Consider the following 20,718-nt stretch of genomic DNA (forward strand, 5'->3'; position numbering starts at 1 on the left):
GGGGCTCCCCGCGAGCCGGCCGTCCCGCGGGGGCGGACGGGCGGAGCCCCGTCCCGACCAACTTCCCGGCCGCGGCCCCTCACCTCCGCGAGCGCCCTCACACCGTCGGCGGCGTCCTGGCCCGCGGCTCCGGGACCTCGCGCGCGGGGAGACCGGGCGCCGGTGGCGGCGGCGGCTGCTGGCTCCGGAGGGTCGGGGGAGCCCGGGGAAGCGGCGGCGGCGCTGGCGGCGGCGGCTCCATCTTCGCGGGCCGCTCACGCCGCGGCTCCGACGCGCAGACCGGAGCGGGACATTCGCTACATTGTTGGCATTCCACGGGCGTCACGTGACCCCTCCTCCCGCGTCACTCCCGGCCGCATACCAGCCCGGGCGGGGCGCCCGCGGCCTTGCTCCCCGCCGGCCGCTCCACCCCGGCCGCCGCTTCCTGCGCCGCCCGGCCGACCGGCCGCCCGGGCCGCCACCTGCCCTGCGCGCCGCTCGCGTCGCAAGTCGGCGGCCCCGGAGCGCCGGCTTCCCGAGCGCCTCGTAGCGCTCGGTGAGAAAAGTAAGTTCACAGGCCCCGGCGCCAGCCACGGACCGGACAGCCGGCCGTTGAGGCGCCGGACAGCCCCGGCGGCGCAGGTTGACCAGCCGCTCCCCGAGCACGCTCCGCGCAAAGTGCCTTCTGGTTTTGGGAAACCCAGCAGCGACGCGCGAACCAACCAGTGAACCTGGCGTTTACGCTTCGGCCACTCCTTGATCCTCCATTTAGGGATGCGGTCCAGGGACAGACGCTGAGAAGAAATAACAGCGTGGAAGCCAAGTCCTTCATCCTGTTGGCTCTCTGACATCACGCTTGCCACCACCTACGGTTCTGTGGTAAGTGATGGTGAGGACTAATGGTTTTAAAAGTCAATCCGGTTTCCTCTCGAACAACGTGACATTTGAAGTTTCGGCTCCGGAAGAAACAATGATGAAGTTCGTTTGTTCCAGCTTTTATTTTATTTTTGTACTAGGGAAGGAACTCAAGCCAAATTCAAGCTGTATCGGGACTGCTTTAACTGCCTCAGCAGCCTGTAGTTCTGGACTGTCCCTCATCGACCCCTCCCCCTTTTCTCAACTTCCCTTAAGGCTTTTTCCAGAGACTCTCCTCAGGGTCCTCATTTCTCTATCCTTTGAACTTTAATAATTAAACCCCCTGCAAATTAGCACCCATTTCCTTTGTCAGTCTGACCCTGTGTGCTACACTGACGTTTTGCCCAGGGCACCTCCAGCTGATGGTCTGTAAAAGAGGAGCCGACCGACTGGTACACACCTGTGTACTTCCTGCCCCAGCACCGAGCACAGCGGCAGCCTTCCCGGGGTGTTTTAAAGAGTAAGAAACGTTAAGCCAGTTGGTGGTGGTGCAGGCCTCCAACACCAGCACTCCGGAGGCAGAGGCAGGCAGATCTTTGAGTTCAAGGTCAGCCTGCTCTACAGAGAGAATTCCAGGACAACCATGGCTACACAGAGAAACTCTTTCTCCAAAAAAAAAAAAAAAACAACAACAACAAAACAAGCTGGGGACGGTGGCCCACACCTGCAATCCCAGCACTCAGGGAGGCAGAGTCAGGCAGATCTCTGTGACTTCGAGGCCAGCCTAGTCTACAAAGCAAGTCCAAGACAACTAAGGCTACACAGAGAAACCCTGTCTCGAAAAACAAAACAAAACAAAAAAAAAAAAACTGTAAATAATAATAATAGAAAAATATAGTCTCTGAATGTAGGAATTCTAGGTGATATTTTTGTCTTATAACTTTTGATACATCTATAGTAGGATAGCCAACAACAAAAAATATTTTTAAGTTAGCGAAATAAGTACATTCACATGATGTATGTAGCTGAGGAGAGAAAGGGATAACACAAGGCCCGTTGAGGACAAGATCCTCTTTAGTGACAAAATCACCGTGTATAGCCAGGCTGTGGTGGTGGTGCATGTCATGTCTTTAACCCCAGCACTTGAGAGACACAAATAAATAAATAAACAAACAAACAAATAAAATCACCATGTGTAGATTGTTATATTATCTGAATGTACCATGTTGCAGTGTTCTCCCAGAGTGATGCTCTAAACTTAGGCATTATCTCATCCAATCTTTAAAGGAACCTTGTTATTAACCCTTTCTGATAAAAGGCCTTGAAGTTGCAGAGAGCCCAAGTAATTTGCCCAGCTGGATCAAAGAGCTGGGATTTGAATCTAGGTAGATCTAACATAGGACCTCGGGAGCACTGAATTACTAGGCCCTCTTCCAGGGAATCACCAGAAACCATGATTACAGTGTACTTACAAATATGGAGACAAGCCAAATTAACCTCTTCATGCTTTTAGTGTTCTTGCTGGAGATGGAAGCCAGGGCCTCACAGGTGCTAGACAGGCACTGCGCCACTAAGCAGTACCCCCAGCAGTGTCTGAAGAGAGGAGTGTGTCAGAAAGAAGAGATGTTTGTGGAGGAAGAGAGGAGCACAAAAGCCAGGTCAAAGCAGAGGCAGGGGTCATAGATCTGGCTGGCACTCACCAGTGAAGTAAGGATAACATAGTTTAGGGGTCCACTCAAGGAGAATGTCTCCCAAGACTAACACCCTGCTTATGTTGTCTCTGAGTGCAAAACACCTGGCTCTTTCCTCAGCCTCCCTCATACCTTAGTTGTTTGGAGAACAGGCTCTATCTCCAGGCACATTCTTGTCTCCTTATTTATCACCAGTGTGATGGAGACTCAGCAAATCTGCCTCACTGGAGAATGGTTTCCTCTGCACTCTCATGGAAATGTAGAGCAGGGTCAGATCATGAAAGACCTGGATGAGAAGGAAGAAGGCATGCCACACCGATGCTTTTCATTTGGGGGCTGGTTTATCCTCATGTGTTTTGTCCCATTAACCAGGCTACGGCTTCCTGCACAACAGGAAACTATAACCTCTTCAAGCATGTCAGATGTACTTTAAAGCTATCTTTACTATGTCAGATATCAAAGTGTAAAGCATGAACTGTGTCTATTCAAGTGTGGAGGTTCAAACCCGCAATCCCAGCATGCAGGGAGGGTACTGAGGCAGGGAGACGGAGAGTTCCAGCCTAGCTTGGACTATATCAAGAGACCTGTAGGAATACATGACTGAAGTATTACCTGTTTCCGAGTCAGCTATGGAGAGCTCCTCCATTGTGCTTTGGTTGTTTTGGTTCTAAAACGTGTATAACTCCAGGAAGAGAGTTAACCACGTAGGGCCTTTGCTAGTTAGGTGATATGTTTCCAGGATGTTTTTTAACTCCATTTTTAAACTTTTTTAAAAATCATTTCTTTGAAACTCAAAATAAAATTATGATTATCTTTAAAAAACCAATTTATTATTTTTTTTATTTTATGTTTTGACTATATGTATGTCTGTATGAGGGTTTCAGATCCCCTGGAACGGGAATTACAGTTGTGAGCTTCCATGTGCTCAGAATTGAACCTGGGTCCCTTGGAAGAGCAATCAGTGCTCTTAACCACTGAGCCATCTCTCCAGCCCTTAAAACTTTTTTTTTTTTTTAATTTCATTTTGGTTTCTTGAGACAGGGTTTCTCTGTGTAGCCTTGGCTGTCTTGGAACTTGCTCTGTACAGCAGGCTGGCCTCAAACTCAGAGATCCAACTGCCTCTGCCTCCACAGTGCCAGGAGTGAAGGCGTGAGGCAGACACCAGCTTATTTATTTTTCATTCTATATGGACCATTTGCAAGCAGTACCCAATGAGACCAGAAGAGGGGCAACAGATCCCCTGGAGCTGGAGTTACAGATGGTTGTAAACCAATGGGAATCTAAAATAGCACAGCCTTCAAGCAGTAGAATCTGACTTTTATCCCAATGACAATAGGAAATGTCTATAGGACACTCTTATCTACAGAGAATTGCTTGGTGTCTAGAAAACACTCCCCACATTTTGGCAAACAGAAGAAGGTGGGGTATAAATGGAAAATGGAAAACATTTTTTTGCCACGCTTTTCATATGCCTCAGTTTCCCCCAGTTCTGTAGTCAGCTGCTTCTTTTATCTCTTCTATCAGAAGTCTGGCTGTGGATGTGGTGGCTCAGGCCAGGAACCCCAGCACACCGGAGGTGGTAACAAGAGGCTTAGGACTCAAAGTCATCCTCCACCTCATAGCAAGTGAGATGGTATCTCAGAAAAGCAAAGAAGAGCTGGCGTGAGACTCAGCGGGTAAGGGGCTTCCAGCAAACCTGGCGACCTGAGTTCAATCCCTTGGACCCACATGGTGGAAAGTAAGAACTGACTGTAGTGGTGTGTACACACACACACACACACACAGAGAGAGAGAGAGAGAGAGAGACAGACAGACAGACAGACAGACAATAAACAAATAAATAAATGTGAGAAAAATTTTTTTTAGAAAAGCCAAAACCACCACAACAAAAGTTAGCATCTTAACCCAGAGCCTTTCAAGCATTCTCCCAGGGAAGCACATTTTTCAGCCCTGGGCTACATTTAAGTATTTTTTTTTTCAGCAATGTAACAGGTTGGATGTCAGAGCTAAATCCCTAGAATTAGGGATTTAGCTCTCACTCTTTTCTTACAGTGTTAAAGTCGGGCAAATGAACTCTTCCCTGATTTTAAATTATTTCTAATTGCTTTACTTGTAGCCGTTGTAGAAGAGAGACATAGAAATGTACATGTCCTAGAAATGTTCACGAGCTTCCTGTGTGTGGCTGGGGCAGTTCAGGAAGCAGGACCCCGCAGACCTGCTCTTCCAGATGCCTCCCTAGGTGTTTTCATTCCCCAAATAGCCACTGTGCTTCTCAGATGAGTGATGAAGTGCGCGGTTGCATAAGTCAGCATTGCTCAATAAGGTAAGAATTCTTCTCGGGAAAGCTCAAAGCAGCAACTTCTTGAAGATGGAGTCACATTTTGCTTTAAGCCATTCTTTTGACAATTCATGTGAATGAGGTAGACAGCTTCCTAACACATGCCATCTTTGGCCTTGCCCTCCTGCAGCTGACTGATTGTATTCAAGTGTCCCCATTACATTTATGTTGCCTGCAACTTCTGTGTCACTTCCAGGTCTGTATCTGGAGAAGTTCCGCAGAAAAGGTGATGCTTTTTTTTTTTTTTTTTGGTAAGGTCTAAAACCATTAAAAAAAAGAAAACAAGGCCCCCCCCTGGGGGGTGGACACAAAAACAGGAGCCAGAGAGATGGCACAGTTGTTAAAAGCATTAACTGCCCTTTCCAAGGACCCACCTATCAGGCAGCTCACAACTGGCTATAACTCCAGTTGCAGGGGATGCCAACTTCTGGTCTCTTCAGGCACCAGATACAAAAGAGGTACACAGACATATATGAGAGAAAACATTTTTTTTAATTAATTAAAAAAACATGAAACAGGCCAGGTGTATTGGTACATGCCTTTAATCCTAGCACCTGGGAGGCAGAGGCAGGCGGATCAGTAAATTCCAGGCCAACTTGGCCTGCATAGTGAATGCCAGGCCAGTTAGGGCTACACAGTGAGATCTTGTCTCAGAAACAAACAACAAAAACATAAAACAATGAACTGTTGTCTCTGGTCCACTCTGGTCTCAAACTTCTGGGCCCAAACAGTCTACCTGTCTCAGTCTCCAAATACTGAACCTACACGCCAGTAGTTTCACCTGGCTCATTAAAAACCTGTGTTATTCATTTTTGAGATGGGATCAAGTAGCTGATAATGACCCTGCCCATACTTGCCGGTATGTAGGTGTAAGCTGCCACACCTGCTACAACTTTTAATGTACTATTTTATAGCAAATATTGATAAGCTTTATGAAGAATAAGTCCAAGGCCTTTGTGTTATCACAATCAGTTTCTGTAACAAAATGAACATTCCCAGTCACTTCGGAGCATCCAACTACCCTAAATCCACCATAAATATGTAATTGTCTAATTGCTTGTAAAGGAAGTGTTTTTTAACTCTGAATGTAAAATGAACTGTGAGCTGTTTGGGTTCTGTTACTTTAACCGCCAGCTATTTCGCTTATCTACCTGATACCAGATTAGAAAAAGAAAAATGAAGTGTGTTATCATTAGATGCTGGATAAACAAGGCCAGACGAAAGCCATGAAGAGATGGCGGGAAGTGCAGCGTGCAGAAGGGAGCAGCCAGGGAGGCTCTGACTGCCAGATTCCAGAGCAAAGGGAAGCAGCTGCTGCCCAGTGTATTTGGCTATGGGTAATGGAAGGCCAAGGAGAGCTGGAACTGGGGGAATGCCCCAGAACTAATCCCTTTCAGAAGGCAGAGGTGAGAGCAAGGATCAGTATATGAAACAAAGCTACTTAGAAAGGGAAAGGGGCTGAAACAAAGTCAGAGGGAAAGCTGGTATTTGAGGCATGCAGAGAATGGGCTTGTGAGAGCAGAGAGGATGTGTGAGCCGCAGGGATATGAAGTAAACAAAGTGAGTAGAAGAGATGACACAGCTCTGTGGTACAGTCAAAAGTCAACACAGGTAGTGGTGTGTGCCTGTGGTCCCTAGGTACCCCAGGGACTAAGGTGGGAGGATCCCTTGAGCCCAGAAATCCAAGGTCAGCCTGGGTAATATAGACCCTGAATAAACAGACAGACCACAACCACCCCCATCAACAACAAAGCTGGGCACTGTGGGCACATCTGTGCCCACTTAGAAAGCACAGGCAGGCGAATCAGGAGTTCAAGGTCGGCCTTAACTACCTAGCGAGCTCAATAGTTCAAGACCAGGCTAGGTTATAAGAGAACCTGTCTAAAACTTGCAAAACAAACAAAATATAAAAACTCATCACTTGAAGCAAAGAGGAGGGAACGGAGGACTCCAGTGACACCTTCATCTCTTTGCCAGCTGTTGAGAAGTAAGCCAGGCTCCCCCACACATCTGCCACGAGGTACTTGCTGCTGTAGGCCAAAACCTGGAGGACCAAGTGAATGCAACCTCTAAGACTTCCTGTAGTGACCTGATTTCCTCAGACATTTCATCACAGTAATAGAAAGCTGCTCTCCACACTCAAGGCTGGGTAAGGGTTTGGATGTGTATGGAAGCAATCATAGAACCGGGCTGGCCTTCTGAGGGAATGAGACAAAAGTGGCAGGAAGCCCTAGGTTCAACCATCAGTACAAAAAGAGGGATGTGAGGAAGGACAAGGAGGAGAAAAGGGGAGGGGCTGCTGTGCCACCCCCGCTTTGAGAGGCCATCAGAACTGCACTGTTTGCTGTTGGTGTGGTTAGTTCCTCACTATGCTCTCGTCAGGACTTGAACTTCATCGCTAGTGCACACAAGGGCAAGTGGTGCATCCAGCTTCAGGCGTCTTCTGGAGATTTTGCTTGGAGAATGTCCTCAAGAGTAAGAGGGGACTACTGCTTAGATATTAAACATAAATGCCACTGTGCGTGTCATTCCCTCCAAAAGGCCAGCCCTGATGGCCTCTCACTGCCCACTAGACAGGCTGCTCTCTAGTAGAGTTGGGACTGTGTGGCATGCAGCACTTTCTCACCACACTTTTCTGCATTATCCGACATAGGCCTCGTTCCTCCCATGAAGTGTACGTTCCGTGAAGACGGTGTATGTGTGCTACTCACCAAGATGCTGGGTCTCTGCACTGAGCCTGAAACTCACAAGCTGGGTCACCGGCACCTAAGTGAGGAGATACTTCTAATGTAAGCAGAATCAGGGCTCCAGGTGAGCCCTGAAATCAGGAAGGGGAACGGCGAATGCCCGAGCATGCTGTGTGACTGGGCTGCTGTGTTTGGTGGCTTGGGATACTAAATGCACTTTCCACTTGTGATATTTCCAGCTCATGGTGGCTTTTGGGGACCTCACCCCATCGTGGATTGAAGTTCGTCTGTGCCACAAACTGAGTCACTTAAGCAACAGATATCAACTTCCCTCAAATTCACACAGCAGGGTCTGGAGAAGATTAATGCCAACAGGCTGAAGAGACTCTATGTCAGGCTCTTCTCAGCCTTGGTGTGAAAAGACACCATGGGTTTCCATGGCTATGAAGAGACACCATGACCAAGGCAACTCCTATAAACCAAAACATTTAACTGGGGCTGGCTTACATTTCAGAGGTTTAGTCCATTATCATCATGGTGGAAAGCATGGCAGCGTGCAGGCAGACATGGTGCTAGAGAAGGAGCTGAGAGTTCCACATCTTGAGCCACAAGCAGCAGAAAGAGACTGTCGAACTGGGCTTAACTTGAGCATAGGAGACATCAAAGCCCACCCCCAGAGGAACATCTCCTCCCACAAGGCCACACCTCCTGATAGTGCTCCCCCTATGGCCAAGCATTCAAACACATGAGTCTATGGGAGCCATCCTGGTCAAACTACACTTGGGTAATCTTCCATGTTTGTGGCCACCTTCTGTGTTTCTCCACATGACTGCCCCACTTCGTGTGTCTGCATCCTGCTTCGTGTTAGGACACCAGTCACGCTTGTTCAGGGCCTGCCCTGACGGCTTCGCTTCAGTTTGACTGCAGCTACACAGGTCCTATCTGTAAATAAGATATTATTTTAAGTATTGGGGGGTAGGGTGCCAATGTATGCACTTGGAAGAGCACAGGCCCACCCATCATGAGGGCACATGGAACAAGTCTTGTCCATTGTCTGTTTTATATGTCATATGGGCTAAGAACTATATTAATATTCCTAAGCTATTGGGAGAAGAAAATCAAAAGCAGGAAAGCATTTCGTGACCCATGGACAGGGTGTGCAATCCTATTGCATTGCCTGTGAAGCAAGCTGTAATTGGAACACAGCCATGCACATTCAATTCCATAGCTCCAGTGGCTGCCTTCTCTCTACAGCAGAGTAACTGCAACACATTCCATATGGCCCATAAAAGTCTAAATGTTTGTTATCTGTCCATTATAGAATAGAATTGTCAGCCTCTGCTCCAGAGCAAGGACAGCAGGAAAAACTCTGAATGGAAAGGAGAATCATTGAGTAGCAGGATCAACACTGTGGCAAGGGAGACAGGAACAGGAAGGGGATCAAGGACTCTATCCCCTTCCCTGACCTGCTTTACCACAGAGCCCAGGAAATGCCCAGTAACTGAACTTGTGTTTAATGTACAAATGCTTAGCCTACAAGTTTGAAAAAAATCTTTTTCCCCTGTGAAAAACACTATACTGATGAAATGAGACTCACACAGAAGCCAAATTCAGGCTTATCCGCCAGGAGCACCACTCCAAGACCTTGAAAAATGAGAGCAGTCAGCCTTCAAGGGCAGGGTGGGGCCTTGTGTCAGCCAAACCCAAGGTTCCTTTTTGCTAGGATTTGGATATACCCCACAAAAGCTCATTGCTGGGGACTTAATCCCAAAAGTATTTGCTGATGGTATTTCGGGGTGAGGCCTTTGGAAACTGATTAGGGCTAGATAAGGAAATGGGGGCAAAGTCCCTTGATGGGCTTAATGAGAAGAAGGGAATCCTGGATCTAGGGGAACTCATTTGTTTTCTATTGCTGTGCTGACCAAAAGCCACTGGGGGAGGAAAAGGTTTCCTCTGTCATACAGCTAACCCTCCATTATGAAGGGAAATGAGGGCAGGAACTCAAGCCAGGCACTGAGGCAGAAGGCATGGGGGAACATTGCTCACTGGCTGGCCTTCCATGGCTCACTCAGGGCCCTGCCCTCAGGGGTGGCACTGCACAGTGGACTGGGCCCTCCTACATCAATCATTAATCTAGAAAATGCCCCACAAGGCTGGAGAGGTCGCTTATTCTCTTGCAGAGAATCCAGGTTCTGTTCCCAGCACCCACATAATGGCTCATGATCACTGAACTACGGTCCCAGGGGATCAGATGTCCTCTTCTGGCCCTTGCTGGCACCAGACATACTTGCAGGTAAAGCATCCATACATATTAAACAAATAAAACTTAAAAAAAAAAAAAAAACTGGGTCATGGTTGCAAATGCCTTTAATCCCAAGAGGCAGAATCAGATGGATCTCTGAGTTCGAGGCCAGCCTGGTCTGAGTTCCAGGACAGCCAGGGCTACAAAGAAAAACGTCTCGAAAAACAACAAGAAAATGTCTTCACAGACTTGCCTACAGGCTAATGTAGGCAATTCCTCAATTCATGTTTTTTGTTTTGTTTCCTCCAGCTGCCTCTAGCTTGTGTCAAGTACAACAGGCTACTGTAATTCCCCTTAACCACGATGGATCCAGTAGGCTACAGCAATTCCCTTTCACCATGACAGGTTCAACAAGAGACCCTAGACAGACACTGTTCCTTTGATTTTGGATTTTTAAGACTGCTGTGAAAAATAAATTCTATAAATTATTCAGGCTTTATTGCTTTGTTGTAAGAGCACAAACAGGAGGCCAGAGACATGGCTCATCAGTTAAGAGTGCTACTGCAGCTCAGTGGATTTAACACCTTCCTCCCACCTCTGCGGGCATATGTGTCATACAACACAACACACACACACACATACACACACACACACACAACCATACATACAGAAGCCACTTGCCTGCCGGGTGGGAGCGGACACTAGGCTTGACGCCAACTCTGATAGAGGTTGGTGCTGTTTGAGCTTCTGCTGCTCTGGGGCCCTGCCTCCATCCAGGCCCTGCTGTCAAGCTACGCTGGAGCCTCCTGTCCTGGAACAGGGCTAGAAATGAAGCCCTGGGTGATGGCAAGACATCTCACCTTGCAGGGGTGAAAAGCACTGTGGAGATGATCTGAACCTTGATCCGGTCAGTGCAGGGCCTGGTGAGGAGGAGTTTGTGACATGAGGCAGAATTAATGTGATGTGCCATGCTGAAATGAGCAACTAGCTGAAGGATTGATCAGGCCAGTATGTGACTCATGGTTAGATCACATACCCAGGAATGCTGCGTTGAAGTTTGTATTTATTTTCCTTATGGAGTTTGGTCTGTTTGTTTGGGTTTGGTTTTTTGAGACAAGAGTATGACTTTGGTAGCCCAAACTTAGGGTAACCGTCCTGCCCTAGCTTCGTGAATACAAGGACCAGTGTGCAATGTCACCCTTGGCTTCCATATATATGGGCTTTGTTTTTAATAAAAAGGAGGAGGAGGAGGAGAAAGAGAAGGAGAAGGAGATGATCTTATTTATCTTACCTTAAAACACTTCCTTCCCAGCTGCCCTCTCTAAGAAGGGCCCTCCTATCCTTGGACGGAAGCATGTGACCTCTAGTCTGGGAGGCCACTGCGTGTCTCCCAGCTTTGGAGCCAACCTAACCAGCCAGTGGTGGAATCTTGACCAAATTTCTTAACTTTTAGGACCTTGTTTTTCTCATTTGTGAAGCAGAGATCCACAGCTGTCTCCCATCTCAAAGGTCAAGTGAGATGGTGTGTGTGAAGCTCCTGGCAGAGAGTAGGTGTTCAGTAGACCTTTCATCTGAGAGAAGCTTAACATCAAGAGTGGAAAGAACTTTCTAGAAGGGAGGATAGAAACTTTCTGTGAATGCTCAGTCTTACAAATCAAATTAGTAGCACCATATTTGAAGAGGGAAATGGAATTGTACAGGAGGCAATGGCCCCACCTGCTGCCAATTACAGCCCAGAGTTTTATGTTCTTGGGAGCCATGAACATCGGCCTCTAAAAAAAAGGCAATCTTGGTGATTTTTTAAAGTAAGACAGAGTTACAACGAATGTCTTGTAGCTTTTGAATAGTTTTTTTTAATAAAACTATTAAAGCTATATTAAATCCTACAAGCTGCACATGCCAAAGAAAGCTGAAAGAATTTGGGGACTTTGGAATTTCCCAAGCCTTGGGAAGGCGCACCACCGATTGAACAACACAGCCACAGCTGAGGAATTAATTTTAAACCATTTTTTTAAGGCCTTTCAAGTATTTTGTTTGAATAAAACACTGTTGTGGAGTATCTGAAATTTGGGGTTCTGGCTCAGGAGTAATCAGGGGTGACCTTTAACACTATTATGCAGAAAGAAGAAACAGGACTCACAGGTTAGACTACAAGTAGACACATGATTTGACCTGTTGGGAGCCCATCACATTATATCCCTTCCTCCCTCCCTCCCTTCCTCCCTCCTTTCCTTCCTTCCTTCCTTCCTTCCTTCCTTCCTTCCTTCCTTCCTTCCTCCCTCCCTCCCTCCCTCCCTCCTTCTTTCCTTCCTTCCTTCCTTCATTCCTTCCTTCGTAGGTTTCTGTTGATATTTGTTGTATATTTAGCTACACTGATCAAAGGCAATCAAGCCCCGTGCTTGCCCTAGGCTTTGCTAAGAAGGGCCCAAGCCAGGCCTGATGATATAGACCTGTACTCTCTGGACTGAGCAGGCCAAAGCAGACCAAACCCAGGCCAGCCTAGGTCACATAGTAAGACCCTGTCCCCAAAAACCAATAATTAAAGTGAAATGCTGCACAGGTGTGCGCACATACATGTCAGCTGGCAGTGAAGAGCACTGGACCTTTGGGCGGGAGTCTCCACAGTGTGGTGTTTTCAGCATGCTTCAGGCAGCACCCAGCTTCCCCAGCTCACATGCCCACAGAATGTGTCATTGAAAAGCTTGCAGAATGTCAGGAAACTGAGACCCTGGGTGAAGGGAGCTGGTCAGATGATTGCAATTCCTTCCTTTGGAGAAGCCATTCCTCACACCACAAGGAATGCTGAGAGGAATTTGCCCTTTTTCTTCCAGGAAACAACCTTCCTATCTAATGGGCATGGTGATCTGTGCCAAATGGGCTGACTGAGGACACATGCCAGCATGAGGGGTAAAGCCCCCAGAATTCTCTGGCAGCTATTTGCAATGGACTGTTCCCTGGACGTTAATTTGCAATGAAGTCATTACCTCTGTGCTCTCGAAAAAGCAGAGCTGCCCAAACACTGGCACGCAAGTTAGCTAGCATGCACTTCCCTGCTCTGCTGAAAATGGGTTTCATGTTTGAACCTTCGTTCCTGGCACTGCTGAGATAATGAAAATAACTGGGATAGGAGCTTTCTGAGGTGCTGGGCACACAGTGGCTGTCTTCTTGGCAATGCCCAGAAGCCCTCGGGGGTGTAAGACTTTGCTTCTGTAGGTGTGCCATTTAGTCAGATTGGAGAGAACTGGATCCACTGAGCTCTTTTGTGCTGAGGGATTGCGAATAGAATGAATGCAATAAACTGAAAGGGGGAGTCCCACACCAAAGGGAACTAATGACAGGTGCTTTTTATAGAGCAGCCCACCAAAAAACTTAGAGTAAAGTACTAACAAAGGTTCAAGTGCCCAGAGGGCATCGAACAGCAATTGAGGCCTCAGTTGGAACCTAAAGTTCAAAAGGGGGCTGCTGCGGAGAAAACACCAGCCAGGGACACAGACCTCATGTGGGGTCAGTGCTGTAACAGCTCAAGTCATTCAAACACAGGTTCAGAGGACTGGAAACACGATTGTAAAATTGTACCCCCAAATTAGCCTCAGAGAACTATAATTTCACTACAATGCCTTGTTCTTATTGTGTTATCAAAAGCACTGTCTGCTTCACTGACTTGCAATGTGTAAATGGAAAATACTGAGGTTTTGTGACTGTATAATTAACTGACATTTGGTTTGAAGACAACTCTTACATGCATGGCGCTTGCTGTCGATAAGACAAATGTTGAGAAGAGGTAGAATGAACTCGACCGCTGGGGCTTGGCTTCCTGTTTTCCCCCAGAAGCTTTCTAATTGATTGGTGAATTGATGCAATCTAACATTTCCAAGCAACCAAACTACACAGCTAGAAGAGATTAAACAACACCAGGGAAGCCAGCCTGGGACGCTGAGTGGGAGACTCAGGAGTTTGAGGCCAGCCCAGGCAATGCAGCATTTTGTGAAGGTGGATGGACATCTTCATGCCGCTTCCCCGATGGAGAGATTCTTACAGACTGTGGTCGAGTCCAGGAGAGCTTCTTACAGACTGTGGTCGAGTCCAACAATGGCTGTCTTGTCGTGGGAAGTCCGAGAATCAAATAATTGTTCCGTCCACAAGGCTAGATGTCCTTGCTGGTCTTCCATATATGTTGAAATCCCAAAGAAGTAGGCTCTGACCCTCGTGAAGGAATGCACATGACGGTGAGAGCGAGGGCAAGCAGGCAAAGAGCAAGAGCTTCCATTTTACACGTCCTTCATACAGGCTGTCACCAGAATGTATGGCCTGGATTTACGGTGAGTATTCCCAACTCCAAAGATTCAGACTTAGAGTGAGTCCTATATACCCAGCAGCTTGGGTTTTAGTTAATTCCAGAAATACACAAGTTCACATTCACAGCTAAGAATAGCCATTACAACCACTATCTTAGGGTGAAAGGATGGGAAAAAATATTTATTCATTATTTTTATTACTATCATTTATTACAATTTATTCAATTTGTATACCGGCTGTGGCCCCCTCCCTCATCTCCTCCTATGCCCCTCCTCTAGTCCCCTTCCCTCTGACCCTAGCATATCAGGTCTCATCAGGACTGGCTGCATTGTCTTCCTCTGTGGCCTGGTAAGGCTGCTCCCCCCTCAGGGGGAGGTGATCAAAGAGCTAGCCACTGAGTTCATGTCAGAGACAGTCCCTTTCCCATTACTAGGGAACCCACTTGGAGACTGAGTCTATGGGCTACATCTGAGTCAGGGTTCTAGGTCCTCTCCATGCATTGTCCTTGGTTGGGGTATCATTCTCTTCAGGGCCCTCAGGGCTCAGTTTTTATGGTCTGTTGGTCTCCTTTTGGAGCTCCTGTCCCCTCTAGTTCTTTCTATCTCCCCTTTCTTTCTTAAGATTCCCTGCACTAACGCAATAGACATTGGAAACAGGAGAAGACAGGGAACAGGACAGGAGCCTACCACTGACAGAAAAAAATATTTCAAAGCTGGATGTTTGGCACACTCCTTTAATGCCAGTACTCAGGAGACAGATCACTATGCATTCAAGGCCAGCCTGGTGTATATACCAAGTTCCAGGACAGCCAGGATTATAGTGAGACCCTGTCTCAACACAACAAAGCAAATATTTCATTAAGTAGAACTAGGAAACATGCAGGCATCAATATTCTAATATCTGATAAAATGGACATATTTTTAAAACTTCTGTGATGGGCAACAGGTATGGGAGCCCCACCATGGCAGACAAAGGAGAGTGTCATTGTCAAGTAGGGCCAGCTAAGACAGTGCCACGGTTCGCAGAACCAGCCCTCGGAGCCTTGCAGGAGGAGAGTGCAAGTCCTCAGCAGTGCTCTTGGGCTGCAGACAGGGATGGTTGTGTCCGGGGTCCTGGCAGAGGGGCCTGTACCGCCTAGGGCAATATGCTCTACGGCTGCATGGCTCTCACCAGGTCCTGAGCCCTACAGCACCGTCCAGAGGCACAACCTCCCTGACCCGGAGCAACAAGATATCCGAGATGAAGAACGGTTCATTTTCTGAGTGAAGTCTTCTCAAAACACTTCCATGGCTACTACTGCGTCCAGAAACCATGTGGGCGTCCACGAGCCATGCTGCCTATAACAGGCAAGGCAGCTTCTGGTGCAGTCAGTGACACATAAGAAAATCAGAATGAAATATTAGTATGCATAATTAACATATGCTAATAAGACACATTAAAAAAGAAAATATGGAAGACTAAGAGACTTGTCTAGCTTAGCCATGCTGCTTGTTCTTAACAAGCTCACTTAGTTGCATCTAATGACACACTTGTCTGTGTTGATTAAAGGGGATCTCGTTAGTAGATGTTGCTGGGACCAGAATTACAGGGTTGCAAGTTCTCTCATCAAGCCTTCTCTGGGGAGAAGCAAATCTAAGGTGGACATGAACAACCTACCACACCTGTGCCAGGGGCAGTGCCGCACAGACAGTGATGAGGCTGGCGATGATGCTAACAAGAAAGAGGAAGAAAAGGAGGGGGAGAGAACACCAACAACAGCTACGTATTCTGTGCCTGCCATGGCTCCTTCCCTGTGGCAGAGGCTCTACAAGAATTTCAGTTTTTGCATTGGCTTTCTGGTAGTATCTCATTTGGAAACAAAGCAACTGAGGCTGGGGTGGTCTTTCCTGGCTTCGTAGCAGGGAAGTTTCCAAGCAACTTTTATTTTCTTCAAGGAAAGGTGTGTGGGGAGGGGAGGGCAGCCTGGAAAAGAAGGTGTTTCATAAGATAAAATGCCTCCCCACCCCAGCAAGCCCAGAGCAGCTGCCTCACTGATCATTCGGTCTCAAGCTCTAGGTGATAAGAAAGAACTGTTTGATATCCAGAGTGTGGGTGAAGGCAGAGCAAACCTTGATGCCTCATGGGCCAGGAAGCAGAGAGAAAGAGAGAGGCCAGGTCCCACAGTCTCCAGTGACATGAGGACCTCTTATTAGTTTCTACTCCTGCAGAGTCCACCATTTCTCAGTGGTGCCACCGATGAGACTTAGCATGTGGACCTCAGGGATATTCAACACCCAAACAATAGTGCCAGGGCCTAGAACACACAAAAGGCACCAGGTTTCTCAGCCCAGCTTCCCAGCTCCTTTCATATCCCCTTTTCTAATCCTTAAAAAAATATTAATATTAGTATCATCATCATCAGTCTTTTAAGACAGGGCATCTCTGCGTAGCTTTGGCTGATCGCTATGTAACTGATCGCTATGTAGCCTCAAACTCAGAGATTCTGCTGCCTTTGCCTCCTGAGTGCTGGGATAAAAGGAATGAGCCACCAAAGCCCAGGTAAGGTCTATTTATTTATTTATTTATTTATTTATTTATTTATTTATTTGGGCATGAAGAGGGCACTCATGCTACCATGTGAGTGTTGAGGTCAGAAGATGACTTTTACCAGTTGGTTCTCTCCATTCTCCACCTGAGCCCTGGATGTCAAACTTAGGCCATCATGCTTGATGGCAAGGACCTTTGCCCACTGAGTCACCTCATCAGCCTTTACCAATCTTTCAAAGTAGGTCTATAGTTTTTGTTTGTTTGTTTTCCTGAACAGAAAGACAACATGTGTTCCTTTAAGTTATCAGATAAACAGTGGGGCTGGAGAGATGGCTCAGCAGTTTAAGAACACGAGTTTGTATTCCAGCTCTGAAGCGAGGAACCCTTCTGGCCTCCAGGGGTTCTGACACACACACACACACACACACACACACACACACACACACACACATTTTTAAGAATAAAAAAGAAGGAACCACACACACCATATTAAACCTTCCTATGGTGCTTTCCTCTGAGATCTTTCTTCTGCCTGGCTGCCATCTGCCCGTATGTCTATCCTGGTAGCTTTAGTTCAGAGCTTCCTGTGTGGCCTTTAGCCTTATGCTCAGTTTCAGGAAACAGTTTTGTAGAGGTGGAAGGTTCTGTTTCCTGACATGTTCGTGTCATATCCTCAGCTCTCTTTACTCTTCTTCACATTTGTAGTTGGAACTAAATTTATTTCAGCCAAGCAAAGTGCCCACAAAATACAAGATGAAATGCTCTGTTCATTTCAAATAATCTTAGCTGCTTCCAGAGAAGAATCTGGTTTTCAAAACATGGTGCTTTTTATAATATGCTTCCTTACAAAGGAAAAAGTGAAAGTCAGTAACTGTCACGAATAGTGTGCAAGTGGCTTTCCTTGGAAGGGCTAAAGGGTGAGTGAGGGTGGGGTCCTGATTTCCTGTGATGGAGAGTTTGATTTCCTGTGATAGGGGTCCTGATTTCCTCTGATGGAGGAGAAAGAGTTGGATACTTGAAACATAGAAAAGACATTTATATTCATGGACTTGGATTTAATATTGATAAAATGCCCATACTCCCAAAGCAATCAATGAAATCAATACAACTCCTATGTATGCCCAATAGTAACTTTCAGTTTTAAAAAGAACAACTTTGAGATTCATTTGGAATCACAAATGGTCCTAAAGAGACACAACAATCTTGAAGAATTACAAATTTGTAGACAGCACAGTTGCTGATTTCGAAATCTGTTTCAAAGCTATGGTAATTAAAACCATATGGCAGCATTATACTGCTATTATTACTGACATATAGATTAATGGAATGGAATAAGGATCCTAGAAACAAACTCATTCATATGAGATCAATTATTTTGTAAAAACAGTACCAAGAATGTACAATGGGGAAAGAATAGTGTTTTCCACAGATGCTGCTGCAGGAACTTGTAGAACAATGGAGCTGAGCACTGTCCTGGGTTACTTCTTCTGTGGCTGTATTGAGCACTGACCATTCCAGCCTGAAGGAAAAAGGGTTATTCGGCTCACAGGTTACAGTTCATCTCTGAGGAAAGCTGAGGCAGGAACGGAAGCAGAGACCATGGAGGACTGGTGCTGGCTGGTTTGCTTCCCCTAGCTTGCTCAGCTATCTTACACAGCCCAGGAACCCTCTCCTTATTGGGCTTAGCCCTGCTACATTAATTATCGATGGATGAGATGCTCCAAAGGAGGTGGAAAGATTTTAAGAGCCAAAGGCCATGGATGACTCCAAAGAAACAGCATCTTCCAAACCCAACAGGACTGATACAGGTTCAAATTAGTGAAAACCTGCATTGAGAAGGGGCAGTGAAGAAAAAGTCTCACTCCAACCCAGAGGCTATTTGCACAATCATACCTGCTGAGAATGGAAAAAAATCGGTTTTCTTCAATGGATACTAAAACCACATTCCAGGGCAGGCCGCAAGCCCAGGAGTAGTTTTTGTTTTTATTTATTTTGTTGTTGTTGTGGTGATGGTGGTGGTGGTTTTGTTTTTTGTAGCTTTTTGTTTTATTTTGTTTTGTTATTTTTCTTATGTTTTTTTTTAGCTTGTTTTGCTTTTTTGTTATTGTTGATGTTCTGCTCTTTTTTTGAGAGACAAAAAGAGAGACTATGAAGTTGGATGGGTAGAGAGATGAGGAGGATCTGGGAGCTGGAGAAGAAAAAACGATATGACCAAAATATATTGTATGGAATTTTAAATAAAAATAAATTAATTATAAAAGTAAAATTAATCCCAAAAAAGAAAAAAAGAAGGAAAGAAAACACCTCACAAATATGGTCACAGGTCAATCCAATGAGGGTTGTTCCTCAATGGGATTCTTCTTCCTAAGCGTGTCAGGTTGACAACTGAAGAGAACTATAACAATCACTTATCTTCCATCATACACAAAATAATCAACTTAAAGAGGATTCAAAACTTATGCATAAGGCCTGAACCTGTTAAAGTGGCAGGAAAGCTTCAAACATTGGTCCTGGCAGTGCACAAAAGACTTGTACAAGTTCAACATTCCTCCATGAGCAAGGCGGGAAGAAAGGAGGAGGGGCATGGAGCGTGAGACCCAGGGCATGGTGAGAGCCATAGAACTGATGGTATTCCAGCGGGAAAAGGTTTCCTTTAAAATGTCCTCTGAGTCACGGTGCCCACTCTCCCATCTTACTAATATAGTATCCAAAGTCTGAGAGCAATTGGGCAAGAGAGAGACATCAAAGGGATATGAACAGGGAAGGGAGAAGTGAAATTATCCCTATTTGGAAATGACTACATAAATAGGAGAAGGAAAATATTGTGAAAAAGATTATAATGCTGAAAATGATTCACATAGTCAGTGTAAAGCCTACTGAAGTCCCAATGACATTCTTTACAAAAGCAGAAAAAGAAACACACACACACACAACACCAAAATTCATACAAAAGTACAAAAGACCCCAAACCAGCAATCAGCTGCAGAAAGATGAACGCCACCAAACATATCTCAGTGTCCACTAAAGAGCCATGGTAGTGTGACCAGCAAGGTCTGGGCAGAAAAACACCTGCAAATCAAAGAAACCTCCCCGGCTACCAGCGCCTGGTTGTTGAGAAAGGTGTCAAAGCATGCGCTGGAGAAAGAGCTTCTAACAAGTGGTTGTTGGGAAACAGGTCTGCAAATACACATGCAGGGGATGAAATGGGCACATACTGCTCGCCCCCACTCGCCCACCAATTTAAAGTAGAACAAAGAACTTTGTGTATGACCTGCAACCTTGAAACTGCTCTCAAGAAAACAGGAAGGACAGTTCAAGATATGGGCATGAACAAAGCTTTTCCGAACAGAAAGTCATAGCACAGGAAATAATCAGGAGACTTCCCGTGGGCTTGCTTGACATGTAAAGGCAAAGCAAAGGAAGCAGTAAGAGGAGTGAAGAGACAGCCTAGAGAGTGCAGGGGATCTTGCCCACCACACATCAGATGCAGGACATATACAGTACTGCAAGCTGGGTACGGTGGCGCACGCCTTGAAACGAAGCACTCAGGAAAGCAGAGGCAGGCACATCTCTGTGAGTTCCAGGCCAACCAGCCAGAGCTACACAGTGAGACCCTGTCTCTAAACAAACAAACAAACCTACTTAGCCTATGTGGACCATTCTCATTCAAACTGCCACAAAGATACAGGTTATGAAATTAAAAGCAGCAACACGGGAGGAGGATGGGGGTTCTCACAGAATCAGAGAGAGGAAGAGTAACCATGTTATGTGAAAATGGAAAGGGCTAGGCTAGTCAGGGGAAGAAGGAGAGATGGGAGCCAAGGAGAAAGGAAGGAGGGAGAATCAGTGAAGCAAAGCATTATGAAAATGCAGTAATGAAAGCCATTACTTTACATGCTAATTATTTTTTGGCTTTTTTTGTTTTGTTTTTCAAGTCAGCATTTCTCTGTGTAACAGAGCCTTTTGGCTGTCCTTCACTCGCTTTATAGACCAGGCTGGCCTTGAATTTAGAGATCCACCTACCTCTGCCTCCCGAGTACTAGGATTAAAGGCCTGCGCCACCACAGCAAGCTACATACTAATTTTAAAGAACTGGAATTTTTA

At 46.3% G+C, this 20,718-nt stretch overlaps 1 protein-coding gene and 1 long non-coding RNA gene across 5 annotated transcripts in view; one reads left to right on the forward strand and one right to left on the reverse strand.

Moving 5' to 3' along the window:
• The window catches only part of Lats2 (large tumor suppressor kinase 2), a 52,593-nt gene extending 52,289 nt beyond the window's left edge, over positions 1-304 (reverse strand). For both annotated transcript variants that reach the window (XM_055616969.1, XM_055616964.1), the window contains exon 1: positions 84-304. The gene's annotated coding sequence lies outside the window, so the exon portion shown is untranslated. The remainder of the gene's footprint in view (positions 1-83) is intronic.
• A 96-nt stretch (positions 305-400) lies between these two features.
• Positions 401-10,280, forward strand: LOC129683952 (uncharacterized). 3 transcript variants are annotated; one of them, XR_008721228.1, is made up of 6 exons: positions 402-858; positions 4,050-4,201; positions 6,841-7,012; positions 7,517-7,652; positions 7,790-9,843; positions 10,102-10,280. It is a non-coding gene; the product is annotated as an uncharacterized LOC129683952 (long non-coding RNA). The 3 variants fall into 3 exon arrangements; XR_008721225.1 differs by having other exon boundaries at positions 401-858; positions 7,790-10,280; XR_008721226.1 differs by lacking the exons at positions 402-858; positions 4,050-4,201 and adding an exon at positions 4,715-4,848 and having other exon boundaries at positions 7,790-10,280.
• Positions 10,281-20,718: the final 10,438 nt, after the last annotated feature.

Source organism: Psammomys obesus, unplaced genomic scaffold (genome assembly GCF_907164565.1).
Source record: "Psammomys obesus unplaced genomic scaffold, mPsaObe1.curated_primary_1811, whole genome shotgun sequence".
Classification (NCBI taxonomy): domain Eukaryota; kingdom Metazoa; phylum Chordata; class Mammalia; order Rodentia; family Muridae; genus Psammomys; species Psammomys obesus.